Source organism: Benincasa hispida, unplaced genomic scaffold (assembly GCF_027475165.1).
Source record: "Benincasa hispida cultivar pf3 unplaced genomic scaffold, pf3_genome.v1.1 HicScf1166, whole genome shotgun sequence".
NCBI lineage: Eukaryota > Viridiplantae > Streptophyta > Magnoliopsida > Cucurbitales > Cucurbitaceae > Benincasa > Benincasa hispida.
Genome location: NW_028325484.1, coordinates 57,501 through 75,282, shown reverse-complemented (window position 1 = coordinate 75,282; position 17,782 = coordinate 57,501). Strand labels below are relative to the sequence as shown.

At 46.2% G+C, this 17,782-nt stretch overlaps 2 non-coding genes and 2 pseudogenes across 4 annotated transcripts in view; 2 read left to right on the top strand and 2 right to left on the bottom strand.

Moving 5' to 3' along the window:
• Nucleotides 1-1,767: 1,767 nt before the first annotated feature.
• On the bottom strand, nucleotides 1,768-1,840 carry TRNAK-UUU (transfer RNA lysine (anticodon UUU)). Its single transcript has one exon. It is a non-coding gene; the product is annotated as a tRNA-Lys (tRNA).
• Nucleotides 1,841-9,913: 8,073 nt separating this feature from the next.
• Nucleotides 9,914-17,280, bottom strand: LOC150031537 (uncharacterized; annotated as a pseudogene). Its single transcript, XR_016525746.1, has 2 exons — nucleotides 17,211-17,280; nucleotides 9,914-16,849 (listed from the first exon to the last, which is right to left on the bottom strand). The product of XR_016525746.1 is annotated as an uncharacterized LOC150031537 (transcript).
• TRNAS-UGA (transfer RNA serine (anticodon UGA)) lies at nucleotides 11,604-11,690 on the top strand. The gene has a single exon. It is a non-coding gene; the product is annotated as a tRNA-Ser (tRNA).
• Nucleotides 15,200-17,782, top strand: part of LOC150031535 (NADH dehydrogenase [ubiquinone] iron-sulfur protein 2-like) — a 58,790-nt pseudogene continuing 56,207 nt past the window's right edge. Inside the window, exons 1-2 of the transcript XR_016525747.1 lie at nucleotides 15,200-15,355; nucleotides 17,625-17,782. The exon at nucleotides 17,625-17,782 is cut by the window's right edge and continues 308 nt beyond it. The product of XR_016525747.1 is annotated as an NADH dehydrogenase [ubiquinone] iron-sulfur protein 2-like (transcript). The remainder of the gene's footprint in view (nucleotides 15,356-17,624) is intronic.

The following is a 17,782-nucleotide window of genomic DNA, read 5'->3' as shown; positions in this document are numbered from 1 at the left end:
TCATTATATAAACTGGTGAAAAGCAATCAAAGCTGTATCCATCGAAAACCCACCACCCAACACCTTACGCGCCCAACTCAACGCTTCCTTGCTCACAACCAATCCCTCAAAGCAATGAATGCGGCTCAAAAAAAGTATGTTCACCCTCCCTCTCCTCTTCGAGTCGAGCTACTTATCTACCCGGATCTTACAGAAATCAGTCCCCCCTGCAACTAGATACTTGATGGTGGACAATCCTTGATTTCCTCTTTCTAGCGCTTTCACCAGAATCCCATTTTCCAACCCCTACCCTTTCCCTTTCAGTCAAGCCTTTTTAGCCCTTTCCTCGAGGAGTCGAGCTGCCTATCTTCTCCTCGAGCCGCACTAGCCCGGCGATATCGATCTCGACCATTACTTTATGAAATTCTATTCTAACTTCTAGCTTGGCTTGTCCTTAGCTAAAGAAAGAAAGATAGTTGGAGGCCGAAGACCAGAGTCCGGTTTTCACAACATATGAAAAAGAGAGTCTTTGTCCTGCTATTCCCGGCAATCGCTCTTTCGAGGGTTAAAAGAGACCTTGTTTTCCGAAGGTAGCTGAAATCTGCCTTTTTTCCAAAAGTCGATGAGGACGGGTATTGTTTTGTTCTTAGCTTGGCGCGCTTGCTTCCCTCTAAAGAAGCACAACCGTAACGCTTTGAAGTGTTAGGTGAATCACTAAATTCTTTCCGTACCGCCCTCTCTCGAAGCAGTATTTCCCTCAGCTGCATATCCAGTTTATTCCGAACTAACATATCATTTTTCTCCTGAACCAAACCTTTTATCCCGCGGATTCCGCTTTTCCCGAATCAACATCAAATTTTAGCTAGGTCAGTCATAGGGTTATTTCCAGTCTAGTCTAGAATCAACACCAAACAAAGCTTCACCTTAACTACGTACAAGGTACCTGTGAAAGCCCTGACCGTGGTGGACGCATGCACTCGCAACACAAAAGTCAAGCGAAAGATGCCCCTTTCTTCTTTTAAGCGGAATAAGATGAGAAGCTATGCTATATTAAGCGGAATTGTTTAAGATTCCGGATTTGGAACTACAGCCTTAGCCCGGGAGGAGACTTAAGACTTTGGATTTGAACAAGAAACTACGTCCCCATCGGCTTTAGGAAGGGCCTTAGCCTTAGCTTCAAGATCTCAGTTTGCACCAACCAGGATTTCTGTTCTCACCAGGAGCCGATTGCTCTTAAGGAGAAACCGATGGAACAAGATAGTCGTTCATTTTTTTCTCTCCCGATCTGGTTTCGGTTAAGTAATCTGTCTATCCATCTGGTTAGGTTTCGACCAAAGTATGGTTGGGGTTCCGCAGTTGAGGATGAGGATTTGGGGGAAGAATATTAACTGAATTCGGGTTCCATTTTGACTAATCCAATCAAAAATTGCATAAAATAAATAAGAGTGAAAAACCGATATAGAAGCCAAAAGCCTGCAAAACTCTAACAGGATAGGGAGGAGGAGTATACCATTGAGGATTAGGGTTATTTACATCCGAAAGGTGAAATTGCTGTAAATACTGGTTAACTACATGATCGACCGTGTTTCCCGTAAACTATTATGAGTTCGAGCTTGAGGACGAAGAGGATGAACATTTTCTTTTTTCTATCCATCCAGAAGGATGCCTCTCTAACAACTATTCATCTGCAAAGATCTCGCCCAAATAGAGAAGTGAATCTAAAGGCCAAAGAGTGATCTTTGAACGCTACTACGCATCCTTTAAAAAGAGTCTCGTGTAAGGTAGGTTTGGGTATAGCAGGACTTGAACCTGCGACCATTAGGTTAAAAGCCCAATGCTCTACCAACTGAGCTATACACCCAAAAAAAGTAAAATAGGTGGTGGATGAGGATTGATGCAGAAAAGAAAAGAGGGCGGCCCCTCTCCCTCTCTCTTTGGCTAGTTGCGCGATAAGCGGGAAAGCATACCAGGCAGGGAAAGAAAGGCTCTCGATCTCCTGTAAGGCCAACCCTCAACGGCGAGCTCACCAGGCAATGCTATAAGTCCGATAGAAGTCCAAGGTTTCGTCTACTACGGACCAGGAAGCTCTTGGAGGAGCTAACACGAAATGAGAAATACATTCGATTACGGCAACTAAACTAATAGTGCGCGTTTGGTAGAAACAGAATGATCCCTTGGCTCGGGCAAGAAAAGGAAAAGGTAGTCGTACTCTTACCTTTTCCGTCGGACGATAGGAAAGTTTGAGCTGAAAGATTGAATCACACCGGGTAAGAAAGGCGGGCTTAGCAGGTTTCTCCAAACGTATAAACCAAAATCAGAAGCAACCGGTCCTGAAGAGGATACCGATACGCATACATTATCGCATGGAAGAACCTAGCTGAACCGGATCAAGGGTCCTAACCGAGTCCGACTGACCTTCTTTGGCTGGCCCCCGCCCCTTGCAACGAGGGCAACCCGTACGTGCTTTTTCCTTTCGTTTAGCGAGATAGCTTACCAGCTCTTTCGGCTCATAGCAGCATTATGAAAAGCGGAATCCTCATCCTGAGTCGAGTCCGCATTGCCATACGAATCGACATCGGCCAAACCAAGAGCTCCTATTTTTTCTTTAACGAAAACGGGAAAACCAACCTCTTTTAAAGAAGGAGTCGCTCTGCCTTGATCACCGTGGACATACGCTGCTCCCCCTTTACCTTCGCCTACCGTGAAAAGGAAAGTTCCCTCACGATAGGCCCTCCCAGCTCCCGAACGTCTTTCTATCAATCGAGAGAGGTACAGAATAGTACAACAAACCAACAACTGCGACAAGAATGGACTCATAAGATGGGCGGTCAGGGAAGCGATTTCATTTGTGTTATCCGCCAAGGAAATGATCAAGGAATTCTCTATACACGGCTGAGAGATGACCGTATTGTTGCACATCCTGAATAAAGTACCGTAGGAAAGAATCTAACAGAAGCTTTTGAAAATGAAAGCGTGTAGAACTTCGATAAAGTCGTAAACTTCGGATCTTATGTTCCTTTCGTCAAAGGGTGACTGAGAGAGAATTTGGGCCTGGCGTGCATCCGGTTCGGTCAACAATAAGGTACAAAGCGGATTTCTTAAATGGGCTTGAAGTTCCATTATCGTTAGGTCGAAGATCTCTACTAGGTTTAGTGCACTTTGGTAGTTGCGAATGTTGCCGTAATCGAATGTATTTCTCATTCTACATTCTCTCTTACCAAGCTCTCGTACTCGCCAGGGTTGAGGAGGCTGTCCGTGAGCTAATTGGGCTTCGAGATTGCGTATACGCGAAAAGAGCTCGCTTTCGACTTTCTACCTCGGCGTTTTGTGCCCGGTTCTGGTTCAGGAAAGGGTCTTATCTCTTTCATTGGAGCACATTGATTCCGAAGGAGTCTTCGGAACCGGTGGAGAGGCTATGATGATTGAAGGCTATTCAAATAGCATGACTGATACCACAAAGAAAGGGTATCTAAGTCACACCAGTGGAATAGCAGAAAGCACTTTTTTTCCAGTCTTTTTCTTCCTGGTGGATTCTTCTATTTGTATAGAAAGGTATTCCCTGCTAAGGATAAACTATTATATCTCACTCGAAAGTGTGAAAATACGCTAATCGACGAACCCTGGGAACATCATTAGTATAAGAAGAGGCAGAGAAGACAAAGAGCTGGTCCTAAAATGGGTCAGATGTCGGTTCAGGAATATGAGAGCAAAGAGAAATTCCTTCGAGTGCCTTTTGTTGTGGATACAGACGAGCTCACTTCTCTTACAACATTCTTCCAGTTGGGGCCATAACGAGCGTCGGTGTTAAGAGGCTGCTTTGTCAAAATACGAAATAAGGATAAACCCTTTAAGTTGTAGAATCAAACTAAGCCTACACAGCTTTTTCTAGTTGGAGAAGTTCTAGCTTCCCTAAGGCTTACCAGAGCTTGAGATCAATAGCACACTACGGAAAGTAAGCTACACTCACTACTACCAGACCAGAGCGAGCTTCCAAAAAGGAAAGCTCAATCCCAACAGTCTCATCTATTGCTGCGGATTCTCGAACAAGAACCGGGGATGAATCTTTACCTTTCTTAACTTTGAAACCTCTTCTGGCAGTTGAGTCTTCTTAGACTATTCTCCCTGCTCGGACAGTAACTGGTCGAAAAGCCTCTGCGTCAGATCGTCTTCCTAGCAAAATGACATTCTCCTAACTGAGAGAGTCAAGGGCAGCTCTTACCCTGCCCTTGACTCTCTTCCTTCCTGTTGTCTTGGTGAAGACTGTGGTAGTGGTTCTTTGCTTGGTTGATTGAATATCTCTTTCCTTGCCTCCCGAGAGTAGCCTTAGTCTTAATCCGCCTTTAGGGAGTGAAGTGAACCGGGGGTGATAGAATAGTGAAAGAATCGGTTTAGAACGTATCCGCTGCTAGAGTAACCGCTCGTCCTTTCTTCCTAGATGCTTTGAATATCCCTCGTCGATTGCCTTTATTACATTACCGATTACTAGAAAAGTGATTCAAAAGGAATTGAACTTACACGAAGGAAATGGGAACTAGGCTTCAAAGGCAGACTGGACAGGAAGTCGAGCTAGCAGATTGAAAGCGAAATTGCCAAGGGCGCACTAGCTATTCTTCGACTGCTGCCCAAGAGGGTACTCTGGAGCAACGTTTGAACGCGCTCGACCTTGTTCACCCTTTCAGCTAAGTATCCCGCTCTTTCCTTGAGTAGACAACACAAAGAAGGTAGCCGTTCCATCATGAGGGAATGTCCCAGACTCTCCCAAGTCGTAAGCGAGAACATGCCCAATCTATCATAGCCAACTCGTTTGCTTCTATCGTCAAGCACTACTCAAAGGGACAGGGTTAGAAGGAAATGGAACTAAGGAATAGACCAAGAGTTTGACGGATGTCGGAGAGTCTCAACCGATAGTCCAAGGTAATGAGAAAGGAAAGCAAGTTTAGCACATTTCCATACTTGGGGTTGTCAGGCAGAGGGAGTCCTTCTTTTCAGTACTCTATATAAATAGAAGAAAAAGAATTTCCATCTCGCTCTCGGGGACCTCAGGGTTCAGTCAAGAGCTGGGAAGAAGAGCTATCAGGGTGACTTTGTATCTTTTCTGGGTATACTCAGTATAGGTATAGCAGGCGAACTAGCGTGGCCGATACGCAGCGAAGCAGGTGTATTAGTAGTAGGATAGGCGAACAGTCGGAAATAGCTTTAAGGTCCGTAAGGAGCAGGGGTACTTCACTGGGCTTTTAGGGAAATAGGGCGAATAGTCCGGGAGTTAAGCGAAGAGGCGGAGCGCTGATAATAAGTCTTTCTCTCAGGAGTGGCTTGCTTTGGCGCATTTCATGTAACAGGGCGGGTAGAAAGTTATGGTACAAAGTGCGTGAACCAGACATACAGATGAAGAAAAGAAGATCATATATGACTTACCCAAAAACGAAAAGAAAGGAGAAAGGCACGGGATAATCCCCAGTAATGTAAGTAACTAAAGACCCTATCGGTTCATGTGAATAGAAGGATTGAGCATTTTCTCCATCTCCATGGACTTTGTAAAAACCTGATCCTCTCATTCAACTTCCAAGTCAAGGGCTATCGCTCAAAGGGGCACACAAGGAGAAGTACGAGAAATGAAAGAAAGGTGCTTCATGTAAAGTGAGATGAGAAAAGGCCCTGCGGGATCAAACTATGTTCTCCTTCGCCGCTACGCTACTACACTTCCTCTCATCTAACTAGGCGAACGGGGCAGGCGCACATCGAGCTGTACAGAGGTTGCGAGCCGGGCAGACTTGCCGAACTGGAAGGCTGGACCGTAAGGGTAGAGCTGATCCCACAAATTATGCTAAACCATCCCGTTCCTTTCTTTGCAGGGTCATGGTTGGGGTTTTCAATGATATACCTTCAGCTGCTGAGAAGTTTGGTGGTTCGGCTCCTTCACTAAACAGATGTAGCATGTTCAACAATATGATGAATGCTTGTGGCCTCATGGACCTGGGATTCCAAGGTCCTTTATTCACTTGGAGCAACAAGAGAAAGGGTCTTGCTAAAGTCCAAGAACGACTAGATAGAGTTCTAGCAAACTCACAGTGGCGCATGTTATTTCCAGAGGGTGAAGCACTTACCGAGTATTCACTCGGACCATTGTCCAATATTGCTTCAGCTTGAGGCAAGTGTCTGATGGTGGATCGTTCGATAAGGCCATTGTAGTGCGCTTAAACGAGCGTTTGGGGGGTCCCACGATGAATCCCTATGTCCGAGCCGAGGCACTTCAAGGCACATTGTCAGCCCTAAGATTTTGGGCAGTGAGTTCCGATGAAGAGCCGTAAGTCGAAGAGTCTGAAAGAGATGAGCTTTATTCCCGCGTTAAGTACGGTTACCCTATTCCCACAGCTAATGGTAAGTTGTAGCTACACAGGAGTATATACACCCATAAGAGGTAGTTCAATCCTGGTGTTCATTCAATCCTCGAACACCTAGCTTTGTTAGCACAGCATCACTTCTTTCTATCTTTAGTACTTAAAAGCTGTTCTATGATACCTTATTATCACTGATAGGGGAGAAGCTTCTCGGTCCATCAACTGAAAGGAAGAATCACTCAAGTGAATTCTACTCATATAGAAGAGTAGAATCAAGTATAGATTGCATTCACTAGGGAGAGGGTCGTTAGATCAGCTTTAGTCAATCAATGCGGAGGTACCTTTCAAAGCTTAGTAGCACTATTCTTGCAATTCGGATAATCGTAGGCAGACGTTCCATTTATTGTATCTTCGTTTCGATCGGTTAATAAATATTAGCTCTCGAAAGAGTAGATCACATCCACCTAATAAATGAGATTTTGAGTTAGATATCTCCTGCTCAGTTGTTCACTTTGCATAAAACCCCAATTTAGGTAGTCACTCCATTTCCTTGTTGTCCCGTTCGCCTATATAAATAAAGTACCTTACCCTCTCCCTATCGGTCGACCTCTACTCAATTACATCGACCCTCTCCTTTCAGTCGACTAAGCGAAGCGGCACATTCCAGCCCGTAAGTCTAAGGATTCCTCATCATCTTATCTGACGTGCTGGCTATCTTATCCTTCCTCCCATCCAGGGTGGCTTACTTTATCGCGTCTTTACAGTCGTGTGTAATATAATAGTAATAAGGGCTCTTAGTTCAGTTGTTAGCTAGAACGTCGGTCTACCCAATGTCTACGGTTCCAATCCTTGTGAGCGTGAAAGTCTGCGAAGTGAGGAGTAGTTCATATTAGTCCACAAAATTTCTTCTATAGAGGTCTCATTCGGTCCAACAATGAGGAGTTGGTGCATTGCAGCAGGTTCGAGCCCTGAGGAAGCACTCTGCGGGGAAGGTCCAGGGGAACGAGGAAGGCGGAAAGAGGGGACTGCGCGCTTTTCCTTTTCTCCCTATCTTCTTGGTGGAAAGACGTACTACTTGCTTACCCAAGCACTTGGGGTCTTTATGGGTTCGGTAAGATGAGTACTTAAAAGCCAGGGCTTTTCGATGTCTGCCCTCAAGGTCAATTGTGCTAGCATCTCGGAAATCTCAGCTAGTTGACGGATAACTGTTAGAACGTTGCCAATTTGCTCTAAATGGTACCATTCGCTGATGGTTAAGGTTAAATACAGTGGACTCCTCCTTGTCCCCCTCATAAAGAGGGTTCATGCTGCCTCGGGAACTGGCGTTCTTGGCCATTGTAGGGTAAAGTCTCCCAAGCACCTCGTATGGTAAGCTAGGATTGGAAAAAGTAGGTAATGAAGGCGTAGGCGCAACTCACCATTTCAGCGTACCGTCCCTTCTTCTCACTAAGCCACTTCGTCCCTGCGTTTGAACGGAATTTGATTGAAAGCCTTGCCCGAGAATCTTTGCTTGGGAGCACCTTGGTTTAAACCATACGCGAGCCCTAGAATAAAGAATTTGCCTGACTACATGCGAAAGCTTTTCCTTCCGCTGGATTGAAAAATCATCCTTATTTCCTGGTCCACACCCGCACTCGCAGTCAAAGAACTTACTTAAACTTAGTGCTTGCTCGACCTCGACCTACTCCCTTTGTCTAGGGAAGCAGAGTGAACTACAGGAGCTCCTATCGAGTATGGCAGATAGGCGGATAGAAGGATTTTCCTACAAAAAGAACTCGCTAATTAAATAATGGAATATGGATTGTAGCCTGGCTTAGACAAATTACCCAGAACTTTTCCTCTTGTTTTCATCAGCGGAACTAGGTTTGCTTTATTACAAGCTAAGCAAACTCTCTATGGTTGTTTTATTCATTCCTTTTATTAGTTCAATGAGCGTTCAATGAGGGACAATTCAGGTCCATTCTCTTGCTTCGGTGCCAGTGGAGCAAAGTAAGCTTTTGCGTCTATAGAAGTATGAAAAAATCTCATTCAATTCGGAAGGAAAACAGAAAAGTCAGATTTGACAGCTATATGAGATGCAAAAAGTGGAATTGGGCGGGGCAGAAAGTGACTTGCAAGATTTCACAGCTATATAAAACGCTTCTTTTTCAGTGATCGTATAGTAAAGTAGAGTATTTCGCCTAAAGTTTAAAGTACGTAGGCGGTATAGAGTCAAGTATCAATATCTCGAAGAGTTAACTAAAGAAAAGTGTTCTAGGCACTTCTCAAGTTATTTGCAGCATTTCTATTGGTTGAGGTGAGGGTAGTTGGCTTGGATTGCTATCTACCCCTTAAAAGTTCACAGCCTAGCTAGCATTAGTTTGAGCAGCTTGGTTTCGAGTGACAGCATGGGGCGAATCGGGTGGAATATAGAAGTTTATGTGGCCGATGGTTCTCTACGTGGCATTCTCTAAGGGGTTTGGGCCTGAGTTGAGGCTATTGGATCTTGATCTCTCAACTGACTTAGCTTGGGCATAGTTGGTCGAAAGGTTTGAGTTTATTCGTGGGTTGTCACGGCTATGGTTAGGGAAAGGTTCCCTGTAAATGCCTAAGTGTTGGTTGTCTGGGTGAATAGGCAACTAGGGAGAGGTGTCATCTTCAGCCAACTATTTTTCTTTTCATATTTTGCAAGAGTCCAAGTCGGATGGGGCACCAAAGATTTTTGGTTGTGTCTAGGTCTCGTATGGTTTTGGTTATATCTAGGATAATCAACCCAAACAATGTTGGAGGATTGTGTGGTTGGTACATCTCACCATTTACATAAGGTTCCCTATAATTTATGTATAAGTCCTTCGTACTTTGCAAATCATCAAGTCGTGTTTAAGTAGGTTGGGCTAGGTTTGGCTGCTGACGGAACCTATAAAGTGGAGGTCTAACTATAGGCTGAGTTGGGGGTCTCTGCATGATCCTTAATCTACGACTAAGGCTGCAAAGGTGGCAGGTGTACAGTATTCACAATGGCCTCTACCCCCTTAGTTACCTTTGTCATTATGAGGTGGGTTTTGCACATTCTGAGGATTAGGTCTCTTAGGTTCTCTTTGGGTGTTAACAGTAGCAATGTTTAGGTTGACAAGATTCACAAGGTTTTTGGAAGTAGTGTTCTGGCTAGGGTTTGGGAGTTTGCAACCCTTAAAAGTCTTCAGTCCAAGCTTGACATTAAGATTTTCCTGTTTATGGGCAGTAGCAATGGCTTGATCCAAAGTGTGCGGCTCAGCTCTAAGTACTTCTATTTCGACGGTCATCCCGAATGGCCTCATTGAAAGCTGCAATAGTGGTTTCCTCAGTCACATTATCCTTCATCGTCGAATTGGGGCTAATCCCCCTATCTCTTAAAGGTTGGTCAATAATCAATTCCCTTTACTGGAACCTCTTTCAGATCCGTCTTTGAAGATCTTGGAAATCCTAATATATTGGTGACTTTCTCACAAGGAATGGGCTTACGTCTGGAAGAATGAATTCCCTTATTGCGCCTAAACGAGTTTCACGGAGAAATCCATTATTTAAAGAGAAGTTGTTCATCACTGGACCAATGAGCCTGGTGGGTATAGTAGTGGCAATGGACATCAAAAGGCAATGAACATTGTTTATGGAGAAGAAATAGGTAGAAAGCACACGGACTTACTAAGCCATTGAAGGCAATAGACAGAAAAGCCAACATAAGAACGAGTTTAACAGTCTTCAGTGGTTGAAACCACCCCTAAGAGGAGAAGGCACACCAAAAGCCTCGTATGCGGAGTAGCAGTAGGTCTTCTCAAAGAGAGCCTTGTCGTCGTAACCGAAATCATAATCGCTGGCAACAATGGACATTGCCTTGTTAGCCCAAGAACTAGGCAAACACGAATCAAAGCTTGAACTTCACTCGAGCTAGTCATTGGAATCGTCATGATAGGCACAACCTTCACCTTAACTGGCGCTGCAACGGAAAGCTTTTATACTACAAGAAACTATTCAAAAGAGGTTTACCACCCTTTTTCAAAGCCTCCATCCATATAGTCTTTCTTCCCGCACGGACGATCGATTGTTAATTGTTGGTTGTACTGGTTTTGATTGTTAGGACCAACATCCTTTCCGGTACATAAGTTTATTAGTTCACAGTTAAGACTTTAGATAAGCCAATGGAGTAGCTCGTCTCCTTTCATAGTATGAATAAGAAGCAAAGTCAATATTACGGAAATCGGCATTCAAAAAAATAGGCATATTGGGAAGGAACAGGAGAGGGCTAGAAGCGACTCGTTCGTATTGGGAACCACCACGTCAAGGCGACACTCTACCGCTGAGTTATATCCCTTCCCTTGCCCGCCCCTCTTTCTTATTATTAGTAAGATAGGGTTCCAGTACACAAACAAGGTGGGTTGGGGTTTCTTTCTCAATCTTTCTCTGATTCTAGCCGTGTAGTGGATCCGGCTTTAGTCGGTTAAAAAGAGGTGTGTGTGGCCGGGCTTCTTTCTTTATAGTGCTGCCCGCCCCCTTCTTCATTCATCCATTTAGGCCCGACTAGGAACACGTGGATCCAGGGAACCTGGCTCGGGAACAGTTTCTTAATAGTAGGGGCTAATCCTTACTTAATAGTAGGGGAAGAGAGTCCAATCTCTGAAATAGAGCTTAGTCTCTCCAAAGTAGTATACTAGTAGAAGGCGTAGGTTATGACTTGATCCAATAGAGTCAGAACACCTTTCGAGATAAAAGAAAATGGTGCTCGATGAAACGATCCTGATTTCACACTATGCTGTGGGCTGGGGAGAGAGCAGCTCTGCGAAGCTGGGCGTTCAGTGTTCTTATAGGGGAACCATACTAGAAAGAGAATAGAAAGGGCCTTCAAAAGAGAGCGAGTGAGTGATGGGCAACCGTCAGTCTATATGTTGCTCGTGAGCCGCCAAGTACCAGTCTCGCAACAGTACTGGCGCAAAAGGATCGGTCCTTCACTTGCTGATCGTTCGCGAGTCGAACTCGCTCTCTTGCCACGCTTTTCACTCACTCGCTTGAGTCGGACTCAATCACTCTTTTTGTTTGGAGGATCATTCGTTCTTCACTCTCTTGTTGCTATTACCCGCAAGGAGCGCAGCAACCAAGGTGCATATTATCATATAGAAACAAGCGAAGCGTAGCGATTCGTACTACCGGAAAAGTTTCGGTAACCGGCAGGCAATAGAGTCAGTCCGCCGATAGGCGCAAGCAAGCGTAGCGAATCACATAGATAAGCCCCTACCTGCCAGCGCGCGGATAGATAGGGCGGGCGAAGCGCGAAGGGGATGGATGTCTGAGCGGTTGAAAGAGTCGGTCTTGAAAACCGAAGTATTGATAGGAATACCGGGGGTTCGAATCCCTCTCCATCCGCGAAGTCATAAGTTCTCTCTTGCGTTATCGAGAGATAAGAACGAATCGGATCGACTCGACTGATATGATAGATGGAATGGTTAGCTTGTGTTATGATTTAGTTAGGACTTTGTCTCCCTTTCGTTATCTTTCGCTCCCCTTGTATAGGTTGGGGAAGGGCCGGGTGGATTACCTTTGGGAGCTAAGTCGAAGATCTCGGTGGTCTTGTGAGTGGTTGATAAACTACGATTGCAGTTTTCTTTAGGAAGTCCCGGCTTAAGAGACAAAGAAAACGGTTGATACTTCCCCCTAAAGAGGTAGAACAAGTGAGAGGGTAGAAGGTGACGACCCTAATGAATCGACTATGAAGGTGGCTGTTAGCTACATCAGCGCTCAAATTCCTTCTGAGTTATTGCCCTGGCTTCGATGATCAACCCCTGGCACATTTAGGTTTTGATCTTCGGCCATCCTGGTCCTCAGGACCCAACACAATCAATATTATTCCTCGATATTTTCTTTAAAAGATGCAAAAGGTGTTGATACGTCCCATCCACATAGAAAGCTTACCCTCTTCCACACATTACCGGTGGATGCTACAGCCGCTATCACTTTGGCTGCAGGAGGGGAATGAAGGGAGAGGAAGCAGGGAAGAAAAGGTTATTCCCTATTGGCTCACCCTTGTATCAGGCCTTGGTACGGCCTATACATGATTGGGCCATGACGGTTTTGGCAAGGTATAGTTTGATTTTGACCTATAACCAGACTCAATCGTTGCAGTACTTTCGAATCAAGATCAAATGATTTTCTTTTTCTTTCAAGGCACGATTCCTTACCAGTTATTCTGACGTCCTGTATGATTGCAGGGTTGTTCGGGAATCCCTTTGCAACTTCCTGGACGTTCATACATACTTTTTCTTTAGTCTTTCAATTACAATATAGTTTCTAATAATAAATAAAGGCTATAGGTCGGGTCAACCCCTCGGATTTTGTCGTTCTTTCTTGGCCTCTATTCACACTTACACATCATATGCTTGTGTGGATAGCTGCTGAGAGGGTGTATGGCACGACGAAGCTTTGCGACTATGCCATTCTTGGCGACGGTGATCGCCGACGAGAAGGTGGCGGCCGCTTACCATAATACATAGTTTCAGTGTACTATAACTATATCTAAAGAAAAGTCTCTCATTTCAAACTTTTTTGATTATTGGAATTCCTTGATTGGAGTTTGCCAAAAGATTTTGGAGCGACGAAGTGACAGGGATTTCTCTCCAGTGTCTGCTAAGATGCTCCGGTCTTTGGTTGACGCTATTATGTGGAAAAAACCCCGATTTTCTCAAAGATTAGAGATGGAACTGGTACTATGTCTCTGTCTTTGACCTCTCGATTGAGCAGTCATTTTTCGTATCTGTGGTGCGCCCTATCGCCCTAAATCTAAGCGATGGAAGCACCACTATCTTTGTATGCTTTCGCCGTCTGGCGTATTCCCGTTACCATTGAAACAGTGGTTAGCATTTCCAGATTTGGGAGTGTTAACGTCGGGTGTCGTACGGGCCTGAATTCTTTATAGGGCTAAGTAGCGCCTTCGCTTTGTTTGTAATGAAAAGGTCTTCGGACATTTTATCCTGTTTAGGGGGAGGACTTTCTTGATCGCCTCATTCTTCCCTTCCATCCAGGGGTTAGTGGCTAAAGTCTCTCCGATGGTACGCTGAGGTTAGCGTAAATTACGATGTGTCGCTCGAGGTCTCTCGAGCCCCCTGTTGTACCAATGTCTATATTCCGTTCTAGGAATAAGGTAATGATCCTCCGGTATGGAGTTTCGTTTTGTTGTTACGACAGGCTGAGAGCAGTGCCCGCTCCCTTGTGTTTGAGGGAGTTGGTGCGACGAAGTAGGTGCGGGTGAGGCATTCGACTTCGAGTGGCTTTGATACCGGACAGAAGAAAGAGACAGAATAATAACATTGAAATAGCTTACGGGGTGTTTTTCCTAATTTATTCTTATTCCTCAGTTTAAGCTAGCGATGGGGAAAGGCTAGGTAGCTGGCTTTCTTGGGATTGCTCGCTGGCTGACTATGACGATTGCCCTCACTCTCAAGCCGCTTCCAATAAGATTGTTTTCAACATTCCCCCCGTGACGCTCCCAAACCGATCGCTATCGTTTTCTTGCTTTCTTCAAGTCGTCGAATTGTTATAGAATGCCTTTATATCAGGTATAGTTCGTAGGATGAAGTGGGATGAAGCCTTAGTGGATATAGCGTCTGTGCCGGGAATGCGGCTCGGGCGTAGTAGGTCCGGACGCCTAGCATGAAGCAGCCTTCTCTGGTGGCGGCACTATACCGTCAGTATAGTATCTCTGACGCTGCCAGTATATATAAAACGTAGTTAGCAGAGGTCAGTCTGTCTGGCGTTCCCTCGCGTAAAGGGCGACTTTGGCATCGGCTCTCTCTCGTTAGGTAATTACCGAGGCGAAAGCTGCTCTCTCGGAAGTCCGTTTCCCCGCCATCTTAGTGGGACTAGTATAATAAACTTTCACTTGAACTGCCAAGACTCGGATTTTCTTTTTTGTAGTAACGCCCTTAACGAATTACGTTTAACGTCCCTTTATGACTTTCCCGCGAGCCCAAAGAAGAAAAAGAACGGACTAAAGCGAGGAGTTCATTGGCCATACATAGTGAAGGGGGATGGGGGTCAACCTCTTTCATGACCCATGGCCTTTCTCCTTTATTAGTGTATAAGGGTGTCACTTGGTTAGCATTTCTATCATCCATGTTGTAGGGTTAGTTTTTCGATAGGGAAACTGGGGAGTTGGCTGTAGTTGAGACACGTTTTTCGTCTCGACGAGATGGATGGATTTATTCGAGATGGTTAACCACTTTTTTAACCGTAAGAGGGAGGTCATTCAGAACCCGCTGGCTCCAGAACCGGTGGAAGTTCCCCACGCCGACCCCAAACGTGAAGCACTTCGAAGTGCCATTCACACTTTGATTCTTTAGCAAGTTCGGGAACATTGTGAGAAGGGGGAAGGGCGGCGTTCACTTTCCGGAAATGGCAGAAATCGATTCCAGTGTCGCAGAGAACATTATGTCTCGCGATCTGGAAATATCTGCGGAGATGGATACTGAACCCCTCCGCGGATGGGTGGAGGAGAGAAAGGAGAACCCTAATCTCCTAAAATCCCTCATTAGGGAGTCTGCCGCTTTCTTTCATAACAGAGCCGAGAATAACGGCTGGCATAGTTGTCTCTCGCATGCAAGCAAGGAGATGCTGCTGCTGGATGTCACGGTTCTGGGGCGCCATGATCCTTTTCTCTGGAACAATCGAGGGCACTGCCTTCCTTCCGCTTTCAGAGGTAGGGACTTCATCAATCATCGCTCAGTGAGCTATTTATTGCCGCCAATAGCGCTTCGCTTGCACGCCAGCGCCACGCCTGGTAGAGCTATCGCGCGCGGGCGAAGGAGATGCATTTTTTGTACTGGTAGTACTGGACAAGCTCAGAGGGAATAATATCTTTCTTATTTCTGCCTTTCTTTCCCATGACGACTAGGAACAGGCAAATCAAAAATTTCACTTCGAATTCCGGACCTCAACATCCTGCTGCTCATGGTGTTTCACGATCAGTATTGGAAATGAACGGAGAAGTGGTGGAACGTGCGGAACCACATATTGGATTACTCCAGTGCGGCACGAAGCCGCTGACGCCGAGTCGGCTCCTATGCCGCTAGCTATGCCCTGCTTGGTCCCCCGACACGGTGGAGGTTCCGTAGCGCGTCATGAGCACCGGGCTAAGGGGCGGTTGAGCTACTCAAGCGAACCGCCCTACCTTACTACAACATAGGGACAGAAGGGAGAAGGTTGTGAAGGTGGCCTCGTTATCCACACCTCTGGTCGGATGAATGGAGGACCGACCGACCCGGGTTTTCATGAGCGTTGGCGGGTCCTGGAGTGCCTGTCAAGGGCTCCCGCGCATACCCCGGGGTGATCATCACCACCTGCACCTCACATCTCGGCACAGTGGAACGTGTAACCCGCCTGCTGTCTCATTCAACTACATTTGTTCCTATAATCCATAGCCTAACAGAACGCAGCAGCGAGGGGCAACCTGCCCATACAGCCAGCGGGGAGGATGGCACTACTGGCAAAGACCGTCTGGCGAAAACGCCGCAGGCGCGAAGCGTGGTAGGCCTGCGCCGGGGGAGCATAGCATAGGCGGGAAAGGGAGCCCGGACGGTGGAAGAGCCAGGGGAGGCCGGGTCATTTGACGGAAATGGAAGGCTTTTCCCCTATTAGAAAAGGCCCTATGAAGTAAAGGGAAGTGCATCAATTCTTGGAAAAAGAGGGAGCGAGCCTATAAATCTAAGAAAGTCAATTCAATGAATAGATCTCGAGTCAACGGTACGACAGACAGCGCTGCCTACACGCGAATTAGCTTCCGAGGTCAAGCAGTCTCAATTTCACTACAGGATTGATTTGCGAATGAATGCTGGGCTGGGCCACCTCGAATGGCGTGAGCCGCATGCGGGGAGACCCGCACGTACGGTTTTTAGGGGGATCTGGTCGAAAGACCGGCCGGCGCCCACCCGACTAGAGGGACTGAGAAATTAATAGAGTACAAAACTTATCTTCAAGCTTTACCTTATTCTGATCGTTCAGAGGGCGATCGCGGAGTCACTGAATGAAGTCCTCCGTTTCTTTCGGAGGTGCTGACCCGCAGCGAGGCAGAGATGACTAAGTTACATATGGAATATGGCGACGACAACAGCATGTCGTAGAAGGAGATAACAGGTGGAGCCAACGACCCACTAAGACTAACGTATCTACAACTACATCCCCGAGCGGCAGTCAAACGGAGGCGTGAATGCAAGATGCCAGCGGAATGATCGGCCGGACAGAGGCTAGGGCTGCTTTCTTCCCACCGCGTCCTTCCTTGTGTGTCGGAGATATAAAGCGAGTGCACCGGAAAAGAACGGGAACTGGGTTGATCTATTCTATGGCGAAGCATCCGAAGCATAACTGCACACTCACACGATCTTTGCCGAGAGATAGGAGCATTCGGTGGAACCGGTGAACTACACTTGCTTCTGGATAGATGTGTGGGACAGAGGGCTCGTGGTACCTGCTGCCCACCCTTCCTCCTCTGCTTTGAGAACCGTGTGAACGGAGAGTGGGCAGAAGGGAAAGAGGTCCTCATACGGAGTCGCACACTTACTTGAGCTGTGCGGGAGACTGGAGAATGGGTCGAGTAAACTCCCCCGGGGCCGGCCGGCAAAATCACAGACGAAGCTTTACTTTATGGTATTTCTTTTTTTTTTATTGGAAAAGGAGGGCGCCTGGGTATGTTCTCGAAAGGGAAGGCAGAGGTAGTACTTCGAATGGCGAAGAGAGGCGGCTCGGCAAAGAAGGAATGGGAAATCGTCAAAGATGACTTCTTTGTTGGCGAAACGAAGGGCTAAATAGCGCCAGTGATTCTCTGAGCCGGTCTGGATTTCCAATGCCTCGGGAAACAGGTCGATCTCGATGACAACACCTTTTTCTTCTCTTCCTTACCGGGGAATCTTCTCTTATGGCCTTCACCTCCCGCCCGGCCCGGAAATCGAACCCCTTCTAATCCATTCATTTCTGCAAGCAGGGGGGATCCAGAGCTAAGCCCCCCTTCTATTGCATAAGCTAAAAAAGCGATAAGCAAAGTACCAAAGTGGTTGCGGGAACGATACGCTTTGGTTACCGGCGAACGCTTCCAAAGGCGACCAGCTTTCAATACGTTTTGTTACGTTACGCTGCCATTGATTTTTCCAATATCATTGAATAGCATGGCCTGGGGCTAAGGTAACTTAAGTGGGAGAGCCGTGTTATGGGTGACCTTATTGCACGGTTCAGAGAGCACTTGTGTATGTGATGCAAGTGAACGTGTACGAAAAAGCTGTAGGAAAGTGAGTTCTTCGTTCCGTCGTCGACCCTATCTATGTTTCTACGATGGCCCAAGAACACGCTCATTCTTCAGCTGTAGAGAGACTTTTGAATTGCGAGGTACCATTACGAGCTCAATATATACGAGTGTTATTCCGTGAAATAACTCGAATTTCAAATCATTCACTTGCTTTAACTACTCATGCTATGGA